Raw genomic sequence first — 18,985 nt, 5'->3', positions numbered from 1 at the left:
TCAGGGGAACACAGATTAAACAGAAGTCTGACTCAATATTAATTACTTTGTAATTTGAGTAAGTGATTCATGACACAATTTGATCTTGGTAAATTCCTTGGAGCAAAAATTATGACTTTTTTTTCAGTTTCAGGGAGTGAATGATTTTGTTAAGGGCACTATTGAACAGATGCACTTCAAGTTTCTGCAAGGCCGAGTTACTCTGTACTGATTTTCAATTGTTTATTTAACTCTTTTTTCTCTTATACCTCTTATAAATGTCTGCTTTAATATACTGACCTAAAGATTCAGATTTATTCCTTAATTTGAAAGGAATTTCCTCTGCTTTTTATAATAACAGAAAACCAAGCTTAAGTTCATTTCCTCTGATCATATAATCTACAGATTAGTTTAACCTACACTTTAGCTTGAACTGTATATTTGTCATCCTAAGGACCAGTGACTAGAATACTGAAGTAGAAGATCCAGAAGTGAATCATATAGGAAAAGAATAGAAAAGAAAAGCTAGTGAGACCAAGATGGTGTGAAAGAACAAACAGAAGTGATAGCACAAGATGACAAAGATGAACTGTGTGCTACATAAATGGAATAGACAATGAAATTGGTCCAAACCAGAGACTAATTTCAAATTTCAAATTCAAATTTCAAACTTTGCATCCTCTCCTTCCCACTACACTCAGGCTTTCATTGTTGCAAAACAAATGTTTTCCAATTTCTTGAAAAATCAAGAAATGATCATTTGTCTGAACTTCCTAGATTTAAAATTCTGAGCAAAATTGAATTTTACTTTCGTCAACTGATCATCCTTACTAAGTCATCCTGAAGGACTCAAGAGGGAAAACAACTAGCTGCCCTGTATGAGACAGGAGAAATGTGTTAGCTGTAAGTTAATATTTCTAGCACGACTTTTTCAGTTACAATGAAATATTTCAAGAAGGGAAAAAAAAATCTTCCCATTGGAGAAAACAAAATTTTATTTTCCCTGTTCCAGTACAAGGATAAGGATTTCTTTATAATGTATCGAAATTAATAATTCAGGATATTGTACTCAAACAGTGGTTTCTAAACACCAAATGTTGTATTTTGAAATCATTTCTAGGTAGAAAACAATGAAGGAGAAAAAAAAAAGTTCCTGAAAGAAATGGAAAAAAAAAAAAAAGACAATTTTTCAGCTAAAAAAACTCAGCATGTAGTTCTGTAACAGTCTGACAGGGGAATCAAATTAACCATGTATTTCTACAAAACTTCTCAATTCAGTGGCTCCATGATAGTAAGCTACACTCAGTCATGTTATTTTTTTTGTTTCAACCAACCTGGAGATGTGCTTCTTAAAATTAAGCAGTAGACTTAAATAAGAAAGTAAGTAAATAAATAAATAAAAATGGAATGGAATTACATTTGAGATTAACACGAATAAACATCCATAGTGATAGTAAACATTAACCCACTGTTGTGGTTTAACCCATAGGTAGCTAAATACTCCCTTGGGGTTCGCTTCCCCTAACTGAGATGGGGAGAGGAAAGGTAAAAGTGCAAAAAAAATTAAGTCTATCCCAGCCAAAACCCATTTATAGTGAATCTTAAAGGTTATTTATAGACAATATCCAATTCTTCAATATTTTGATTTTATGAAGATTACTGAGAATTCCTTTGTTTTAACATTCAAATACTTAAAATTAAAATTAAAATTGGATATTAGATCAAGTAACTATTAAGAGAAATGCACAAATACAGCACTGGAAAGAGGGCTCCCGTTATCAATGCAGCATGTGTGTAAATTCCTCTTGTATTTGCAATGTTATTGGAGCTGTCTGAAAATATCTTGTCCTTAGGGAAATACCTGCCATGTTGTAACAAAGTTATTTGTATGACACATACTGCTGTTTGTCATGGGTTAAATGAGAGGCTTTTAACAAAAATAGATATACTTAATATGTATTTACCTAGTTTTCCATTTGAAAGGGATTTCATCTAGTTATGTTGGAGTTTTCTGTTCGGCACAACTATTTATGTAATTAGTAAGAAGAAAAAAAAAAGAGAGGTATATGGTATATGTCATAACATGTAGAGATGTATGATATTCACAACCATATTTCCATCTTTCCTACATGTTTTTTAGAAATAACTGACTTCCATTGTTGGCTGCTGCTGTTCCTAGCAGTAAAATAAAAACACTGTGTGCTTGTACTACCATGCATTATTCACACTTTGTATGCAATCAAATAATTAGCTGCAAATTGAGCAATTTACATAAACTACAGTACCAACCCAACAAAAGATGTCATCTGTTGAACAGAACAGCTTTAGTGTGTATGACTCAGAAATGTATCACTGAAGCCTTTTTTTTTTCTTTTTCTTCTTTTTCTTTTTCTAGTGTCTCATAAAATGCTGAAGGTGTTTGAAACTTATTTTTTGCACAATTATGTGTTTCTTTTAGTTTCACCAGTTTCTTTGCTAAACATTACAAAAAAACAAAACAAAAAAAAAAAGGATCTTCATGTTTTCCTCAATACTATCCTTAAACATGAACATTTTTTTTTTTTCTGGGAAATAAATAAATACATAAAATAAAACAAAATAAAACAACAAGAGTTTTACTATCAAAGGATGTTTTCATAACATGAGCAGCTTGGTGGCAATACTAGTTTAAGATATTCCGTTCCCTTGCAATTCTGACAGGAGTTGGAATTATTCAGTTTTAAAACCTGAATCTGTTTGCTTCTCCCACTCACCGAGTGACTCCATCAGTAACTGTTGCCAGAAAAATGCAGAAGGTTTGAGAGGTAGGAATGAATAAAGAGCAGTGGCAGAGAACAGGAGGAAAGGTGGGAATATCTTAAGCCAGGATTTCTGGACATTTAGTATCAAGCATTTACAGCATAGTATATGTTTTAAAAAGAAATGAGCAGTACAACATATTTGGAGGGCAAAAAGGGCAAAAACAGCACTGAAATTTTGCATGAATGCTTCGACATAAATGTAGAGAGTTTGGAAATGCCTGATTTCCCCCTCTTTTCTAAACTCAACAGTGTTGAAGCTAGATAAATAACTGTACTTTTCCACTGGAGTTCACAGTTTGTAAAGCTATCACTGCTGACACTTGGTTTATAGCACTGGGGAAATGACCGCTCACTGCACAACAAGAATGTAGATTGAATTGCTTTGACTATGGGTGTCCTGGGAGCTTGCTAAACCTTTTATCTGGGAACCGAGTCCTGTCACTTCTCAAAACAACCAGAAAAACTAACCTATGATACAGATCATATCCTGCACATCTTTTAGACTACTAATTTCAATTCTGTTTAAAAACAAATACAAACAAAAAAATGTAACTGAACTGACAGCTGTACTAATTTTCATTGAAAATATTTTGAAATTAATTTTCATTATGCACAGCTCACTGTTGGAAAAGACAAAAATTGATTCAAGAATTAGTTGAATTAATGTGCATAGAATAACTAAAAAATAACAAATTTAATAGCTAATTTTAGTTTTAGCAGGAATGTCCTTTTTTTTTTTTTTTTTTTTTTTTTTTTGCAAAAATAGTTTCATGGACATTTTAAAACAAGTTAAAACAAATCTGAAAATATCCTATTATTTTTTGAAAGCTAAGCCTTTCATATTTGCATTGCACATTTGTTAATTCTTAGTCAGAAATTGGAAGAATGCTTGGGGAAAATATAATTATGCAGTGGAAATGTCATTCTGTTAAATAAGACTAACATTTTGCCATTAATATTTTACATTTCTATAATGTTCAAAATTCATGGTCAAAATATTTTTGTAGTCATTCCTTGTAGAGAATTTCCACTGAGTACAGTTGTGACTTTTAAAATGGGCCTAGGTAAAGCAATGATCTAACAAGGACTGGACCTCCTACTCTCCAAGAGTCCAGATCCAAGCCTGAACAGTGGTGGCTAAAGGATGCATCATCAGGTAAGACCCTGGAGAATAAAAAGAGCAATAGTATAAGGAAATTCTGGAAATGGGTTTTAATAGGTGGTTAAATAATTGAATAGGCTGAAATCAGACTGAACCTTTACCAGAAGGCTTTCACTTTTGATGATTGGAGAACTAGAGCCTGTTTGTTTGCTTGTTTGTTCTATTTTTTCCACTTAAGGAGTCAAGGGAACTGTATCACTTCTAAATCTTATTAACTGCAAAGGACTATCTATGAAGTTGAAGTTGCAGAAAAAACTTAAAATACTCTTTTTGGATGGAGAGTAAGAGAAAAATGTCTACTAGAACTAGGACTACAATGGGAATGAATTCTGCTAGTCCATCTACAAGCAATTAATTTGAGTTTGTTCAAATAGCAATTGCATCATATAAAAAAAAAAAAAAAAGGAAAGAAAAAGAAAAAAAAAAAGACACACACACAACAACAACAACAAAGCCAAAGGGGAAAACATGAACTATGCCTTAGGTAAATCTTCAGTTCTGTGGTGCTGGTATATTCCTCTGATGTGCAATTTATCTGATGCACTTCACCCTTCAGCCTCAAACACTCATCTAGGTAAATATATTTGTTATTTAAGCTTTAAAAAGTAAGAAAAATTAAATATAGGGAAAATCTATTTGAGTAACACAAATTGTAGTTTTAGAAATCCATTGTAGTGTAGCATTTAAGCTCTCCATTTAAGACTTTAAAATATATATACAATTTAATTACATTGTATCCCATTTTATCACCTAAATGTAATAGATTCTCTTATAATTATTGTTCCTGATGTATGTTATATATATTCTATATTTATGTTTATATAATTCTCTGTATAATATATAGATATCTCTATCTACGTACATATAACATATATAATGATACATTATATGTATTATATTTAGATAAATATAATTATTTATACTTCCTTATCTGGACAATAAGTCACCCAAAATACACTGAAAAGATATAAAACCTCAACAAAATAAAACAATCGTACAGTACAATGAGAAGACACTGGCATGTATGTATCACTAGTGCCTTCCAAAGGTGAGAACATGCCAGTACTGACAGGAAAAGAAGCACTGTTATCCGTAGGTTCGTACCCAGTGTGCCTTGCCAGAGTCAGAATCCACATGAAGGTCTTTTAGTTAAATAATTATATGATTCTGCAGAATCAAGTGCTTGCTGATCTTTCGCAAAGCAAGAACACTTCTGACTTGAATCACTGTTATTAATACAAAGCTCACTTGTGAAACTCTCTCTCTAGCTACTTCTGATTGGTTGTTTTATAGCTTTCCTTTCTCTATTGAGCCTGCACATTATGGGGGGTGGGGGGGACACCAAATCCCACATTTCCATATATTTGCATTTTGATGGGTGTGTTTTTAATATATTAATGACTCTTAATGAGCAAAACTTTACAATAGGTCAGTCTGGAATCTTCCTTCAACTGTTTTACTCCTTCTTGGTTTTTAGATTTCATCGTTTATCTCCCTTGCTTCTGCTAGATCAAGGCTACCAATCTCCCTGTTTTCTTGAAGGTTTCCTTGTTTTCTTCAGCTTAAGACTACAGCACCATAAAAATTCTAAAGCCCTAATCAAATAAGGCTCAAATTCACAAAAATTGTTGATCACCTAGTTACCTGAACACATCTGACAGTTGCTGGTTTCAAAAATAATTGAAAACTGTGCAAAATTTCATAAGATGTGGATTTTTCTATTACACTTCTTTCATGTGTATTAAATTTCTGTGCCAGAAAGCCCTAGTATTTTCTTGTAACAGATGAGGTTGATATGTTGCTCTGCACAACAATTTACAAAGAATTACTGGTCAGTAGAGTTACAAACTTTTTTTCAAAGATCCCATGTTCAATAGGTATTTCTAGGCTACTTTCATGATGTTCTTTCCAGTATATTGATGCTTATGAAAGTTAAAAAGACTAATCAGACATCTAAGCAAAACCTTACCCAACAGTAGTTCTGGTTAGGCCACTGCACTACTCTTAAAAATGTTGAGATTTTACTTCTGAAATACTGAGAATGGAATGCATTTTTCTGTCAGTTCTCATGAGTCAAGGACCAACAAAAATCTTAATTTTTAGCTTTACTTCATATTCTTCCAACTTCACCATCAGGGTCAGGATGTTTTTATAATTCTGAATAAAGAAACATTGCAAAATAACAAATGAAAGCAGAGTGAGAATGCCTCATAAATGTATACCTAAACCAGTAAATAGTTTATTGTAGGAAATATGTCACCATAACAATAAATATAGATCTGAAATTTACTTCTGTACTAGAACAAAGATAAATATGCAGATGAGATGGTGTGGGACTGATGCATCAGAACTAGAATAACGAGCATATTTAACAGGTTATTCACTTATCAAATGTATGACATGCTGCACAGATAAAGATTATTAGACAGCTATTCTTGCTATGGTAAGTGCAAGTGCTAAAGTCTGGGAAAGGTTTGCTTTAATTTGCAGCAGTGGAGGAGGTCTAGAATGACTTGTTTTTTTCTCTGGAGAATCTTTCCACTTGCAGTTCTTATGTACCTTGGCTGGAGAGACGAGCTTTCTGCCTCTCAACATTCAGTTTTGAAAGTGAATGGTCAACCCTCAGTAACTAAGGTTAGATATTTTGACTGTCATTTGTAACTTTTCATCTATGTTTCCGAAGACCTTCAAGGAACAAACCATAAAATCACAGAATCATAGAATGTCTCAGGTTGGAAGGGACCTTAAAGATCACCTAACTCCACAACCCCCGCCATAGGCAGGGATGCCATCCACTAGATCAAGTTTTTGTCAAGGACAGATGTTTAACAGATTCATTTCAAAATTCACCTAATTCTCATGCAAAAGGGAATAGGTAATTTAGACAAATCCTTTCATCTTACCAACCATGAAATAGTATAAGATTTCTCCAGATTACAAAATTTTGAAGAAAAGTAAAGAGCTGGGAAAACTCTAACGCTTGAGAATGGACATCATATAAAGAACACTGAAAACCTCTTATACAATTTGGACAACTGCTGCAATATTTTTATAAAGTGTAAAATATATCACTAGGACAATAGTTATGAAAAAAATCCTAGATACGTACTGCTGATTCATATTTTCATTCAAAATTCATTCAGAATATCTCCCACTAGAGCTAATAGAGACTACATACAAAATATAGCTTTTCTGCCAGTTACAAACCATCTATAAAGAGAAGAGCAAAAAAATAAGACTCAAACTCGTTCTTGAACTAAATTGTAAGCGGTAATAGAATTAATTATTTAGACTGTTCTTGAATTTTCTGTGATTTTAAAATCTTACTATGGCAAAATTCTCTAACTATAGTTAACAGCAGTAACAGCTTTATGGCTACAGCTGTTATTCTGATTTTAAATATACAAAACTACACATTATATCTATTCTGAGAATGGTACTAGATGTAATATACGTGGTTTTTTTTTCATATTATTTGATGAAAAATTACTGCATATCTGAAATTAAAATTAGATCCAAGTTATTATGTCCAATTCTTTGAAAATGTTATTGATAAAATTTGGTGTATCCATACTGGGAAATCATTTCCGTTAGCTTAGACATCAGTGGAACAACATTTTTTCTAACATACCATCAAATGTCAACCATAAAGTAAATTAACGTGCTGCCCCAGGAAAATGGTGATTTTAATAGAACTACTTGTCAAATTAGTTATTACTATATTATATTATATATATATTACTATATTATTACTGCCTGATTGTTGTGTTTAATTAATTAAACATTCTTGAAACAGCTATCGCCAATACAACAAAAAGAAATAAAGCATGTGGATCATATTTCTGCATTAAATTTGCTCTTTCTATATCAGTTATTTTTAAATAAGCAAACAATGAAATAAACAGATTTCTTTGTAAGTCTATTTTTAACATTAATTTTCCAAATAAAATTTTCAAGATGTATAATTGAAAGTTATTAAAAAAAAATTGAAAAAAATTGAAAGTTATTAAAATTCCCCTTTTCTTCTTTTTTGTCTAGAACCTTGTGTCAGGAGAGCTTACAGAAACCATTTTTATTCATTATTCCCCATGACAGTACCCCATTTCCAAAATAGCCTGAGGGGAAAAAAAAAAAAAGTCAGCATGTTTTTGTTTTGTTTTGTTTTGTTATTTTAAGACTTACATGAACCTTAAGTTCATGAATAATATGATTTTCTAAAGTTAAACAAAATCTGCTGTTGGAGTCACTGATTTCAAACAACTTTTAACATTTCCTAATTCAGCTCTCTAGCAGATTTCCACTTAATTAATGGGAATGCGAAAAAAAATAAACTTTATGTTTTGTAAATCCCTGAGAAATTCATTTAATGCAAAGAAAAAAGTGATTCAGAAACCTACAGCTTCATTCAGCAGTCATGACTGTAAGAGTGTAGAGTGTCTGATGTTTTAAGGGTATCTGGTCAAGGATCTTTTCCTTAGAAAGGGGTAATAAAAAAGGGAAGCTGTGATGCGAACCAAACCTGATCAGTTGTACTAACTGATAAGGAAAGAGACAGAATGTGGGAATATTGATTCAAACAAGGTTGCCTGAATGAGGATCTTTGGATCAAAATGATAAGTAAAGAAGGGGAAATCATTAAATAAAATGATGACACATAGACCCAACAAAGTAAAAATGGAGACAATTACAAGACACAAACCACTCAGTCACACTGGTTGGATGGGCTATCAAACTAGAGGTTTCATTTTCAGGAAGATCAATCTGGACTTGATGGGCAGCTGACAAGATTGTGAACCAAGGGACCTCAGACCGGGAAGGTGCAGAAACTGCAGAGCTCTGCATATCCCTGGAGGTGTGCAGGGAGAGGGGGAGCAAGTGGCACAAAGAGGGTGTAAAGGGTATAAAAGGGCTCGTCATGTAAAACAGGGCCTGTCACTGCGCTTGTCTGTCCAAGCCCTGCTGCCTGATCACAGGAGTCTGTCCTATCTTCTCCTATTTTCTCACTAAATATTTACTTAACTCTCTCTCTATCTCTCTCTCTCTCTGTATTTGCACTCTTTCTCCCATGTGTATGCATGCTGCAAGGACTATGTGCCAGCTCCTCGAGAGACCTGCATGTGTGAGTGAAGGTTGGTCCCAGCTGCTGAAGTCATACCATGGGAGCAGGCACCCCTGGACTTTGATGCCAGCTACTGGTGTGAGTTCAGGGTCTCCGTGCCAGCTACTGGAGTCAGAATTGGGGGAGGAGGCATCCCCTCCAGTAGCCAGCACCCCAGCCACTTTTATTCCCAGTCACAGGGGCAGGAGTAATATGTGCTCCCAAAGCAGCTACTGGAGAGGACCAGTGTGACTATGGGCTTACATGTGTTGTATATGTGACTAAGTGCTAGCTACTGGCCAGTGAGAGTGGATTTAGTGCCAGCTACTGGATTCAAGATAGGGCTGTAGGTGCCCCACGGACTGTGGTGCTAGCTAGTGGAGCAATTCAGGGTCCTAGCATCAGCAGTTTGGGAAGCATAAGTTCTCTGGATCTAGAAACGGTCCTACAGATTTTTGTGCCTGGAAAACCAGCTACCAGGAGAATGACATGAACCAGTTGCCAGCTACTGGAATCAGGCCAGGGGTGTGGGCTCCATGAACTGTGGAGCAAGTGGGGGGTCCTACCTTCAGTAGCTGGCTCTAAGCCAAGGTAAGGATCCAAAGATTTTAAGCCTAGACTGCCAACCATGGGGGGATTGGTTTGAGTGGACTAAGTGCCCGCCACTAGAGTCATGCCATGGTAGCAGACACCCCTGGCCTCTGGTGCCAGTCACCAGAGAAAATGCAGGGTCTTAATGCCAGCAACTGGAGTCAGACTTTGTGCCTGGAAAAACAACTACTGAGGGACTGGCATGAACTCTGTGCCAGCTGCTGGTGTCAGGATGGGGGTGTAGACCCCATGGACTGTGGTGCCAGTGACTGGTATGAGTGGGGTCCTAGCATCAGCTATTGGAGTGAGTGGGGGTCTTCTACTCCCAATCATGGCGTGGGAGCAGTGTGTGCTCCCAAAGCAGTTACTAGCAAGGACCAACACCAATGACATGAGTGTGGCAGCAACTGCAGTGGGGTTGCAGGTTGCATCCCGTGTGCCTTGTACTGGCTGCAGGGAGGAGGAGAAGTGTTTGTATCTTCCTCAGTCTGGAGTGTGTGGGGTGTGTGTGTGTTGCTAGCAAACTATAAGCTGGACCAGCCAGAAAACTGGGGGGGGGGAGGGGGTCAGGTCCAGATCAGGGTATCAGGCAGGCAGGAGGTCGGTGCTGGTACACGCAAGGGACTTGTGAATGTGGTGTGCATGAGTAAAGAGCATGTAAGTGCTGTGTGTTTGCAGAGAACTTCAAGCTGGACTAGCCAGAAAGCAGGCAACCTGTGAAGCCAGATATAGGGCCCCAGGTCTGGCTGCTGGACAGACAAAGAGGCCATGCCAGGTACTCAAATTGTCCCCCTGTACTCGGCTCTGGTGAGGCCGCACCTCGAGTACTGTGTTCAGTTTTGGGCCCCTCGCTACAAGAAGGACATGGAAGTGCTCGAGAGAGTCCAGAGAAGGGCGACAAGGCTGGTGTGGGGTCTGGAGAACAAGTCTTACGAGGAGCGGCTGAGGGAGCTGGGGTTGTTTAGCCTGAAGAAGAGGAGGCTCAGGGGAGACCTCATTGCTCTCTATAGGTACCTTAAAGGAGGCTGTAGAGAGGTGGGGGTTGGTCTATTCTCCCACGTGCCTGGTCACAGGACGAGGGAGAATGAGCTAAAGTTGCGCCAGGGGAGGTTTAGGTTGGATATTAGGAAGAACTTCTTTACTGAAAGGGTTGCTAAGCATTGGAATGGGCTGCCCAGGGAAGTGGTTGAGTCGCCATCCCTGGAGGTCTTTAAGAGACGTTTAGATGTAGTCCTTAGTGATATGGTTTAGTGGAGGTCTTGTTAGTGTTAGGACAGAGGTTGGATCTTGGAGGTCTCTTCCAACCTAGACGATTCTGTGATACTCAAAGGATCCACAAATGCATATGTGCTTGTGAACCTAGAGTGTGCTCTGTGTGTGCATGCACCAGTGAACTTCTGTCTTTCCCAGAGAAGTGCAAGAAGACTTAGTTATGTTTTACATGAGTCTGGTGTGCAAGTGCTGTTGAAAGTGGCCTGTGGCTTGGGCAGCCTCTGTGACTGGTTGTGTCAGTGTCCTGTATGCACCTGTGTGTCTCTGGATACGTGCTCAGCTTTGCTGCTGGTTGGATCTGAAAAGCAGAAGGTGGCAGCTGCATCCCCAGCCTGGGCTGAGACTCCAATTACCACAGAAAAAAGAGAGAAAACAATTTGCAAATATATACTACTATACGATACTATACTATACCATACCATACCATATCATACCATACCATACTATACCATACTATGCTATGCTATGCTCTGCTATCATAGTATATTGCATCATACTGTATTAGATGGTGTGATGATATATTTACTCTTTGTTAAAATCTTTCTAATGCAATAGAAAGTTACAACAAAGATTACTGTTCCAAGGATAAACTTTTAAGCCTGCCATCTCTGTGTATTTAAATACATATGTGACCTCTATCATCACTATTAAGTGCCATGTCTATTAGCCTGCACGTTTTTTCAGGTGGTTGTTTGTTTGTTTGTTTGCTTTTGTTTTTGTTTTTCCAATTGGAGGGCACATTCATGTGGAATACTCAAAACCTGTGAGCAAATCTGTCCATGGCAGAGACTGTATTCTTATGTCAATAAAAAGGTTGTATTACTGAATAGCTTAGCAACTGTATTTTACTTCCTTTTTGAAGTTCACAGAACTGGGCTGTGGTGTGGACACCATTATAAATATTTTTCCAAATAAAAGTAGGTTTTAAGAGAATGCTTGATTATCTATATCTGCTATATCTTGCAAAATATAGATTTCCTACAGCTTACATTCCTTATAACTTACTTTCTTCTGGGACTATATAGCTACAACCTTATTCCACCCTCAAATTTTGTAACCACTTTACCTCATCTTGCAGAGGAGATTGTGTTTCTACCCAAACAGTTGGGTTAACTCTTCCAAAAATCTCAGAATAGAAAAATTATTTATGTCTTTACCAATAAATGCTCTCAAACAAGGAAAAAGAAAATAAAATTTATTCTTATGGAAATTCAGAAGACAGTTTTATATTGGGAAAAAAAAAAAAAAGTTTCCAATTATTTCTTGATAACTCTTGGTATATACCTCAAATAAATGTTTCAGTATTTACTTGCTAAATATTATGTTCAAAAGTCATAGTAGTTAAGCATCACTTCACTGAGCAACTTTGAAGAGCAACGCTTATTATATGTCTCTAAGATCCACTACCCAAACTAACTTGGCTATGTGCACTGTGATATAACATAGAAAACTAGATGTTCGATTGTCCATATATTTTCATAGTCCAACCAAATTCTGATTAAATAATAATGTTATGTAAACCAGCAGTTCAGATTTTTTAATGTTTTCAATAAGTCCAGGCAGAAATCTGAAAATATTAGGCTTCATTGCTTGCATTTAAAAACATTGCATTTACAAAGCATGTATAATTGTTTTTAAGAAGAATAAATGAACTAAGAATAAAAGAATGTACTCAACTACAAAGTATTTAATTTCTTGCTTATTTTGTTGTGGTTTAGCCTGGCCGGCAGCCAAACACCACACAGCCATTCGCTCACCCTCCCCCCTCCCTCTCTGGGATGGGGGAGAGATGGGCTATTCTCATCCAGTATTAAATCCCCTTGAGGAACACACCGGACCTCCCCATTCTTTTCCATTACCCACCAAGTGCATCCAGGTCCCTGAGCAAAAGCAATCCCACGAATGGGTTTGCCTTTTCCTGAGGCGGGAGTAGCCCAGACTGTTTTACCCAGCATGTTTCTTACATGCACTACAGGAACTTTATCCCCTTCTGCAGCACGTAACAGGTTTGATGGGGCAGATCCAGCTCAGTTCGCAGATCCCCTAGTATTGACTAACCAGGTGGCCTTTGCCAAATGTGTACCCCAAGTTTTGAATGTCCCAGCACCCATTGCTTTCAGTGTAGTCTTTAACAGTCCAAAGTCCACTGAACAGTCCAAAGTTCAACTTTCCCGGAGGCTGGCGCATGATAGGGGATGTGATACACCCACTCAATACCATGTTCTTTGGCCCAAGTGTCTATAAGGTTGTTTCGGAAATGAGTCCCATTGTCTGACTCAATTCTTTCTGGGGTGCCATGTCGCCATAAGACTTGTTTTTCAAGGCCCAGGATAGTGTTCCGGGCGGTGGCATGGGGCACAGGATATGTTTCCAGCCATCCGGTGGTTGCTTCCACCATTGTAAGTACGTGGCGCTTGCCGTTGCGGGTTTGAGGGAGTGTGATGTAATCAATCTGCCAGGCCTCTCCATACTTGTATTTCATCCATCATCCTCCATACCAAAGAGACTTTGACCGTTTGGCTTGTTTAATTGCAGCACATGTTTCACAATCATGAATAACCTGTGCTATAGTGTCCATGGTCAGGTCCACCCCTCGATCACGAGCCCATCTGTATGTTGCATCTCTACCTTGATGGCCTGTGGTGTCATGGGCCCATCGGGCTATAAATAATTCACCTTTATGTTGCCAGTGCAGGTCCACCCGAGCCACTTCAATCTTAGCAGCAAGATCCACCTGCTGGTTGTTTTGATGTTCTTCAGTAGCCCGATTCTTGGGCACATGAGCATCTACGTGGCGTACCTTTACAACCAGGTTCTCTACCTGGGCAGCAATATCTTGCCACAATGCAGCAGCCCAGATAGGCTTGCCCCTGCGCTGCCAGTTGTTCTGCTTCCATTGCTGTAACCACCCCCACAGGGCATTTGCTACCATCCATGAATCAGTATAGAGATAGAGAACTGTCCACTTTTCTCGTTCAGCAATATCTAAAGCCAGCTGAATGGCTTTCACTTCTGCAAACTGACTCGATTCACCTTCACCCTCAGCAGCTTCTCCAACTCGTCGTGTAGGACTCCATACAGCAGCTTTCCATCTCCGATGCTTTCCCACAATACGACAGGACCCATCAGTGAACAGGGCATATTTCTTCTTGTTTTCTGGTAGCTTGTTGTGCAGTGGGTCTTCTTCAGCACGGACCACCTCCTCCTCTGATGATATCCCAAAGTATTTGCCTTCTGGCCAGTCCATAATCACTTTCAAGATTCCTGGGCGACTGGGGTTTCCTATTCGAGCCCGCTGAGTAATCAGTGCAACCCACTTGCTCCATGTAGCATCAGTTGCATGATGTGTAGAGGGGACCCTTCCTTTGAACATCCAGCCTAGTACTGGCAGTCGGGGTGCCAGGAGGAGCTGCGCTTCAGTACCGACCACTTCCGAAGCAGATCGAACTCCTTCATATGCTGCCAATATCTCCTTTTTGGCTGGAGTATAGCGGGCCTCAGATCCTCTGTATCCCTGACTCCAAAACCCCAGGGGTCGACCTCGAGTTTTCAGATCAGGTTCCTTCTGCCAGAGGCTCCAGGTGGGGCCATTCTCCCTGGCTGCGGTGTAGAGCACATTCTTTACATCTGGTCCTGTTCGGACTGGCCCAAGGGCTACTGCATGAACTATTTCCTGCTTAATTTGTTCAAAGGCTTGTCGTTGCTCAGGGCCCCATTCAAAAGCATTCTTCTTACGAGTTACTTGGTAGACCGGGTTTACAATCAGACTGTAATTTGGAATATGCATTCTCCAAAACCCCACGACACCTAGGAAAGTTTGTGTTTCTTTTTTGCTAGTTGGTGGAAACATAGCTGTTATTTTGTTGACCACACCCATTGGGATTTGATGACGTCCATCTTGCCATTTTATTCCTAAAAACTGGATCTCTCGTGCAGGTCCTTTAACTTTATTTTGTTTTATGGCAAAACCAGCCTTCAGAAGGATTTGGACTATTTTCTTCCCTTTCTCGAAAACTTCCTCTGCAGTGTCACCCCACACAATGATGTCATCAATGTACTGCAGGTGTTCAGGAGCTTCCCCCTGCTCCAGCGCAGACTGGATCAGTCCATGGCAAATGGTAGGGCTGTGTTTCCACCCCTGGGGCAGCTGATTCCAAGTATATTGGACTCCCCTCCAAGTGAAAGCAAACTGTGGCCTGCACTCTGCTGCTAGAGGGATGGAGAAAAATGCATTAGCGATATCAATTGTGGCATACCACTTGGCTGCCTTTGATTCCAGTTTGTACTGGAGTTCTAGTACGTCTGGCACTGCAGCACTCAGTGGTGGTGTGACTTCGTTCAGGCCACGATAGTCCACTGTTAGTCTCCACTCACCATTAGACTTTCGCACTGGCCATATGGGACTATTAAAAGGTGAATGAGCCTTGCTGATCACTCCTTGGTTCTCCAGTTGACGAATTAGCTCGTGGATGAGAATCAGGGAGTCTCGGTTGGTGCGATATTGCCGCCGGTGCACAGCTGTGGTAGTGATTGGCACTTACTGTTCTTTGACCCTCAGCAACCCCACAACAGAAGGGTCCTCTCAGAGAATGGGCAAGGTAGACAACTGTTTAATGTCCTCTGTCTCTAAGGCAGCTATGCCAAAAGCCCAGCGGAACCCTTTTGGGTCCTTGAAATATCCTCTTCTAAGATAGTCTATGCCAAGGATGCACAGAGCATCTGGGCCAGTCACAATACAGTGCTTTTGCCACTCATTTCCGGTTAGACTCACTTCAACCTCCAATACAGTTAACTGCTGGGATCCCCCTAACACTCTATAAATACAGATGGGCTCTGGCCCTTTATAGCTTGATGGCATTAGAGTACATTGTGCACCGGTGTCTACTAGAGCCTTGTACTTCTGTGCGTCAGACGTGCCAGGCCATCGAATCCACACAGTCCAATAAACTCAATTGTCCCTTTCCCCCCACTGGCTGGAGGCAGGGCCCTTCTAGTCCTGGTCAGAATCTTCATTTCTCTGTTTAAAGGATTGCCTGCTGGATGTTGGAGCAGCAAACTTTTCAGAGAACCCCTTTTTCCCAATTGTTTTCTTTTGCAACTCACATACCCGTGCCTCTAGGGTCGCGGTAGATTTTCCATCCCATTTTCTCATGTCCTCTCCATGGTCACATAGGTAAAACCACAGGGTGGCGCGGGGTGTGTACCCATCATATTGTCTTCCTTGCACGGATGAACACTTACCCCTAATAGTTGAGACACTGGTTTGTACAGGTGGCGAGGAAAATAAACTCTCTTTAAGTTGGTGGACCTCTTCAGAAAGTTTCTCCAAAGTATTCTCTTTTAGTTGGTTGACATTAGTTTGTTCAGGTGGGGAGGAAAATAATCTCTCTTCAAGTTGGTGGACCTTTTCACAAAGTTTCTCCAGAGCCGAGACACAGGCCTGTAGGGAAGAGGAGAGACTTTCTTCGTACTGCCAGAGTTGTTTAGCCACTTCATCCACTGTGGGTTCCTCATCCTCTTTCCAGGCCATTATTGCCAATGAGCTGGCATATGATGATGGTGCACTCCGTACAAACTTCCGCCACATGGGTCATGTACACTTGACTTCATCAGGATCTGTGGATATTTGTCCATTGTCTAGGTCCTTATAAGTCACCTCCTGTATGGCTAATTCCCTCAGGTATTGAATTCCCTTCTCCATAGTGGTCCACTTGCCTGGTAGACATACAAGTTCTTCCTTGAAGGGATACCTTTCCCTCAGAGCTGACAGGAGACACCTCGAGAGGCTGTGAGATCATGCTCCATCTCCAATTGCTTTGTCAATGCCTGCGTCTCTAGCAAGGGATCCCAGCCACCTGGCTTCCCTTCCCTCTAATTCCACACAATTGGCTCCAGTGTCCCAGCACCAGAGCAACCAGGTGACAAGCTGCTCACCTATGCAGCGACCAAAATCTTTTCGCACATCTCGTAGCTCACGCTGGTATAGGTTTCAGGTAATTACTGTTGATTTTTTGACATCCTCATCTTCATCCTCCTTGATCTCTGATGGCTCAGCCTCATCTTCTCTATACCTAGACCTAGCAGAAGACTGTCTGCGTTCTAAACGACCTGAATCTCTATACCATTTTTTCACCTTTTCTACAGGGGCAACTTGCACTGCTACAGCTCATTTCTCTGACCCAGCCACAGGAGCTGGAGCGGCTTCAGGAGCTGGAGCGGCTGCAGGAGCTGGAACTGGATCGGCTGCAGGAGCTGGAATGGCTGCAGGAGCTGGAGTGGCTGCAGGAGCTTGAACTGTAGCGGCTGCGGGAGCTGGAGCGGCTGCGGGAGCTGGAGCAGCTGCAGGGGCTGGAGCAGCTTCAGGGGCTGGAGAGGCTGCAGGGTCCATCGTAGGGGTTGGAGTGGCTGTTGGGCCTGTCACAGGACTTGGAGTGGCCGCAGGGTCTGTCACTAGGTTGATAGTAGCATCAATTGCAGCTCGATAGGCACAAGCCAGACCCCAGCACGCCACAGTGATTTGTGTCATTTTGGAACTGCCAGAGTCATTACACCCTTTTTTCAAGCATTCTACCAGTTTTTTAAGATTTTGCAGTTGTTCAGGGGTGAATGTCCAAAACACTGGAGGTGCCCACTGCTCTAGAAACCTGCCCACATCCTCCCACACTCCCTGCCACTCACAACTATTCTGCCTCAAGACAGATCTCTGGATGAGATACCTAAGTAGTTGTTTAACCTTAAACAAAACCTGAAACGCATTCAGGAGACATAACAACAAGAACATGCTGGTCTGAGTATCCCAAGGATATTCAACATCTTGGAGAGCTACCGTAACTAGCTCGGGGGATAAGAGGGTGGTGAAGGAGGAAGGGAGAGTGAACAGGTAGGAAAAAATATCTTCCCCTGTCCCCTCCACAGATTGGCTCCTTGATGAAAAAAGGCAATAGGTATAAATTGCTAATAGTTTCTGAGTTATGGTTTCCAAAGTATAGAGTCAACGACAGTGCTGAGTACAAATACCAGGTTAGAGTCATGACCAGAAGTTTCATCATATCGTAAGCCATTGTTACACCGCATAGTACCATAACGATCTTAAACCAGGGCCCGGAAAGGATAAACAACATGACAGGGAGCACATACAGAAAGTAACGTGCTATAAAACTCAATTTGGAAAACAGGCACAGCAGACTTGAGATTAAGGCAATCAACATTGTGACTAGCAACTATTAAGCAGGTCTAATACTTATACCAATTTTAGTTTAACACACTCTGGTCAGATCTGTTGTTATCTCAACCCTTCGAGCCCCACATTGGGCGCCAAAAAGGACTGTTGTGGTTTAACCCAGCCAGCAGCCGAACACCACACAGCCGTTCGCTCACCCTCCCCTCTCCCCCTCTGGGATGGGGGAGAGAAATGGGAAAGTGAAGCCTGTGAGTTGAGATAAAGACAGTTTACTAAGACAGGAAAATAATAATAACAATAATAGCAATAATAACAATAATAATGATAGTACTACTACTACTAATGTGTACGAAACAAGTGATGCACAATGCAATTGGTCACCCAACTGCTGACCGATGCCCAGCCTATCCCCGAGCAGCCGGCCCCCCTCCACCCCAGCTAGCCACCCCTATATATTGTTTAGCATGATGTCAGATGGTATGGAATACCCCTTTGGCCAGTTTGGGTCAGCTGCCCTGGATCTGTCCCCTCACAGCTCCTGCTGCACCCCTAGCCTCCCCACTGGCAGGGCAGAGCAAGAAGCTGAAAAGTCCTTGGCTTGGTGTAAGCACTGCTCTGCAACAACTAAAACATCAGCATGTTATCAGCACTCTTCTCGTCCTAATCCCAAACATAGCACCCTGCCAGCTACTAGGAGGAAAATTAACTCTGTCCTAACTGAAACCAGGACAATTTTGCTAGTCTCAGAAGTCCGTCTGAAAACTAACAGTGCACACTAAGGGAAAAGAGAATAGCAGTCAGTAAAGATGCAAAAATAATTCTCAGTTTTACCATATGTGATATCATGTTTAGTTTTTATATGGTGCTCACAAGAAGATTGTTAATCTAGTAAGACTGTACAT

At 40.2% G+C, this 18,985-nt stretch overlaps 1 long non-coding RNA gene across 1 annotated transcript in view; it reads right to left on the bottom strand.

Moving 5' to 3' along the window:
- Positions 1-18,985, bottom strand: part of LOC121070684 — a 272,824-nt gene that overhangs the window by 40,800 nt on the left and 213,039 nt on the right. The window lies entirely within an intron of this gene.

This window comes from Cygnus olor, chromosome 1 (genome assembly GCF_009769625.2).
Source record: "Cygnus olor isolate bCygOlo1 chromosome 1, bCygOlo1.pri.v2, whole genome shotgun sequence".
NCBI lineage: Eukaryota > Metazoa > Chordata > Aves > Anseriformes > Anatidae > Cygnus > Cygnus olor.
Note: the sequence above shows the minus strand (reverse complement) of the source record. Positions and strands in the feature narration are given on the sequence as shown.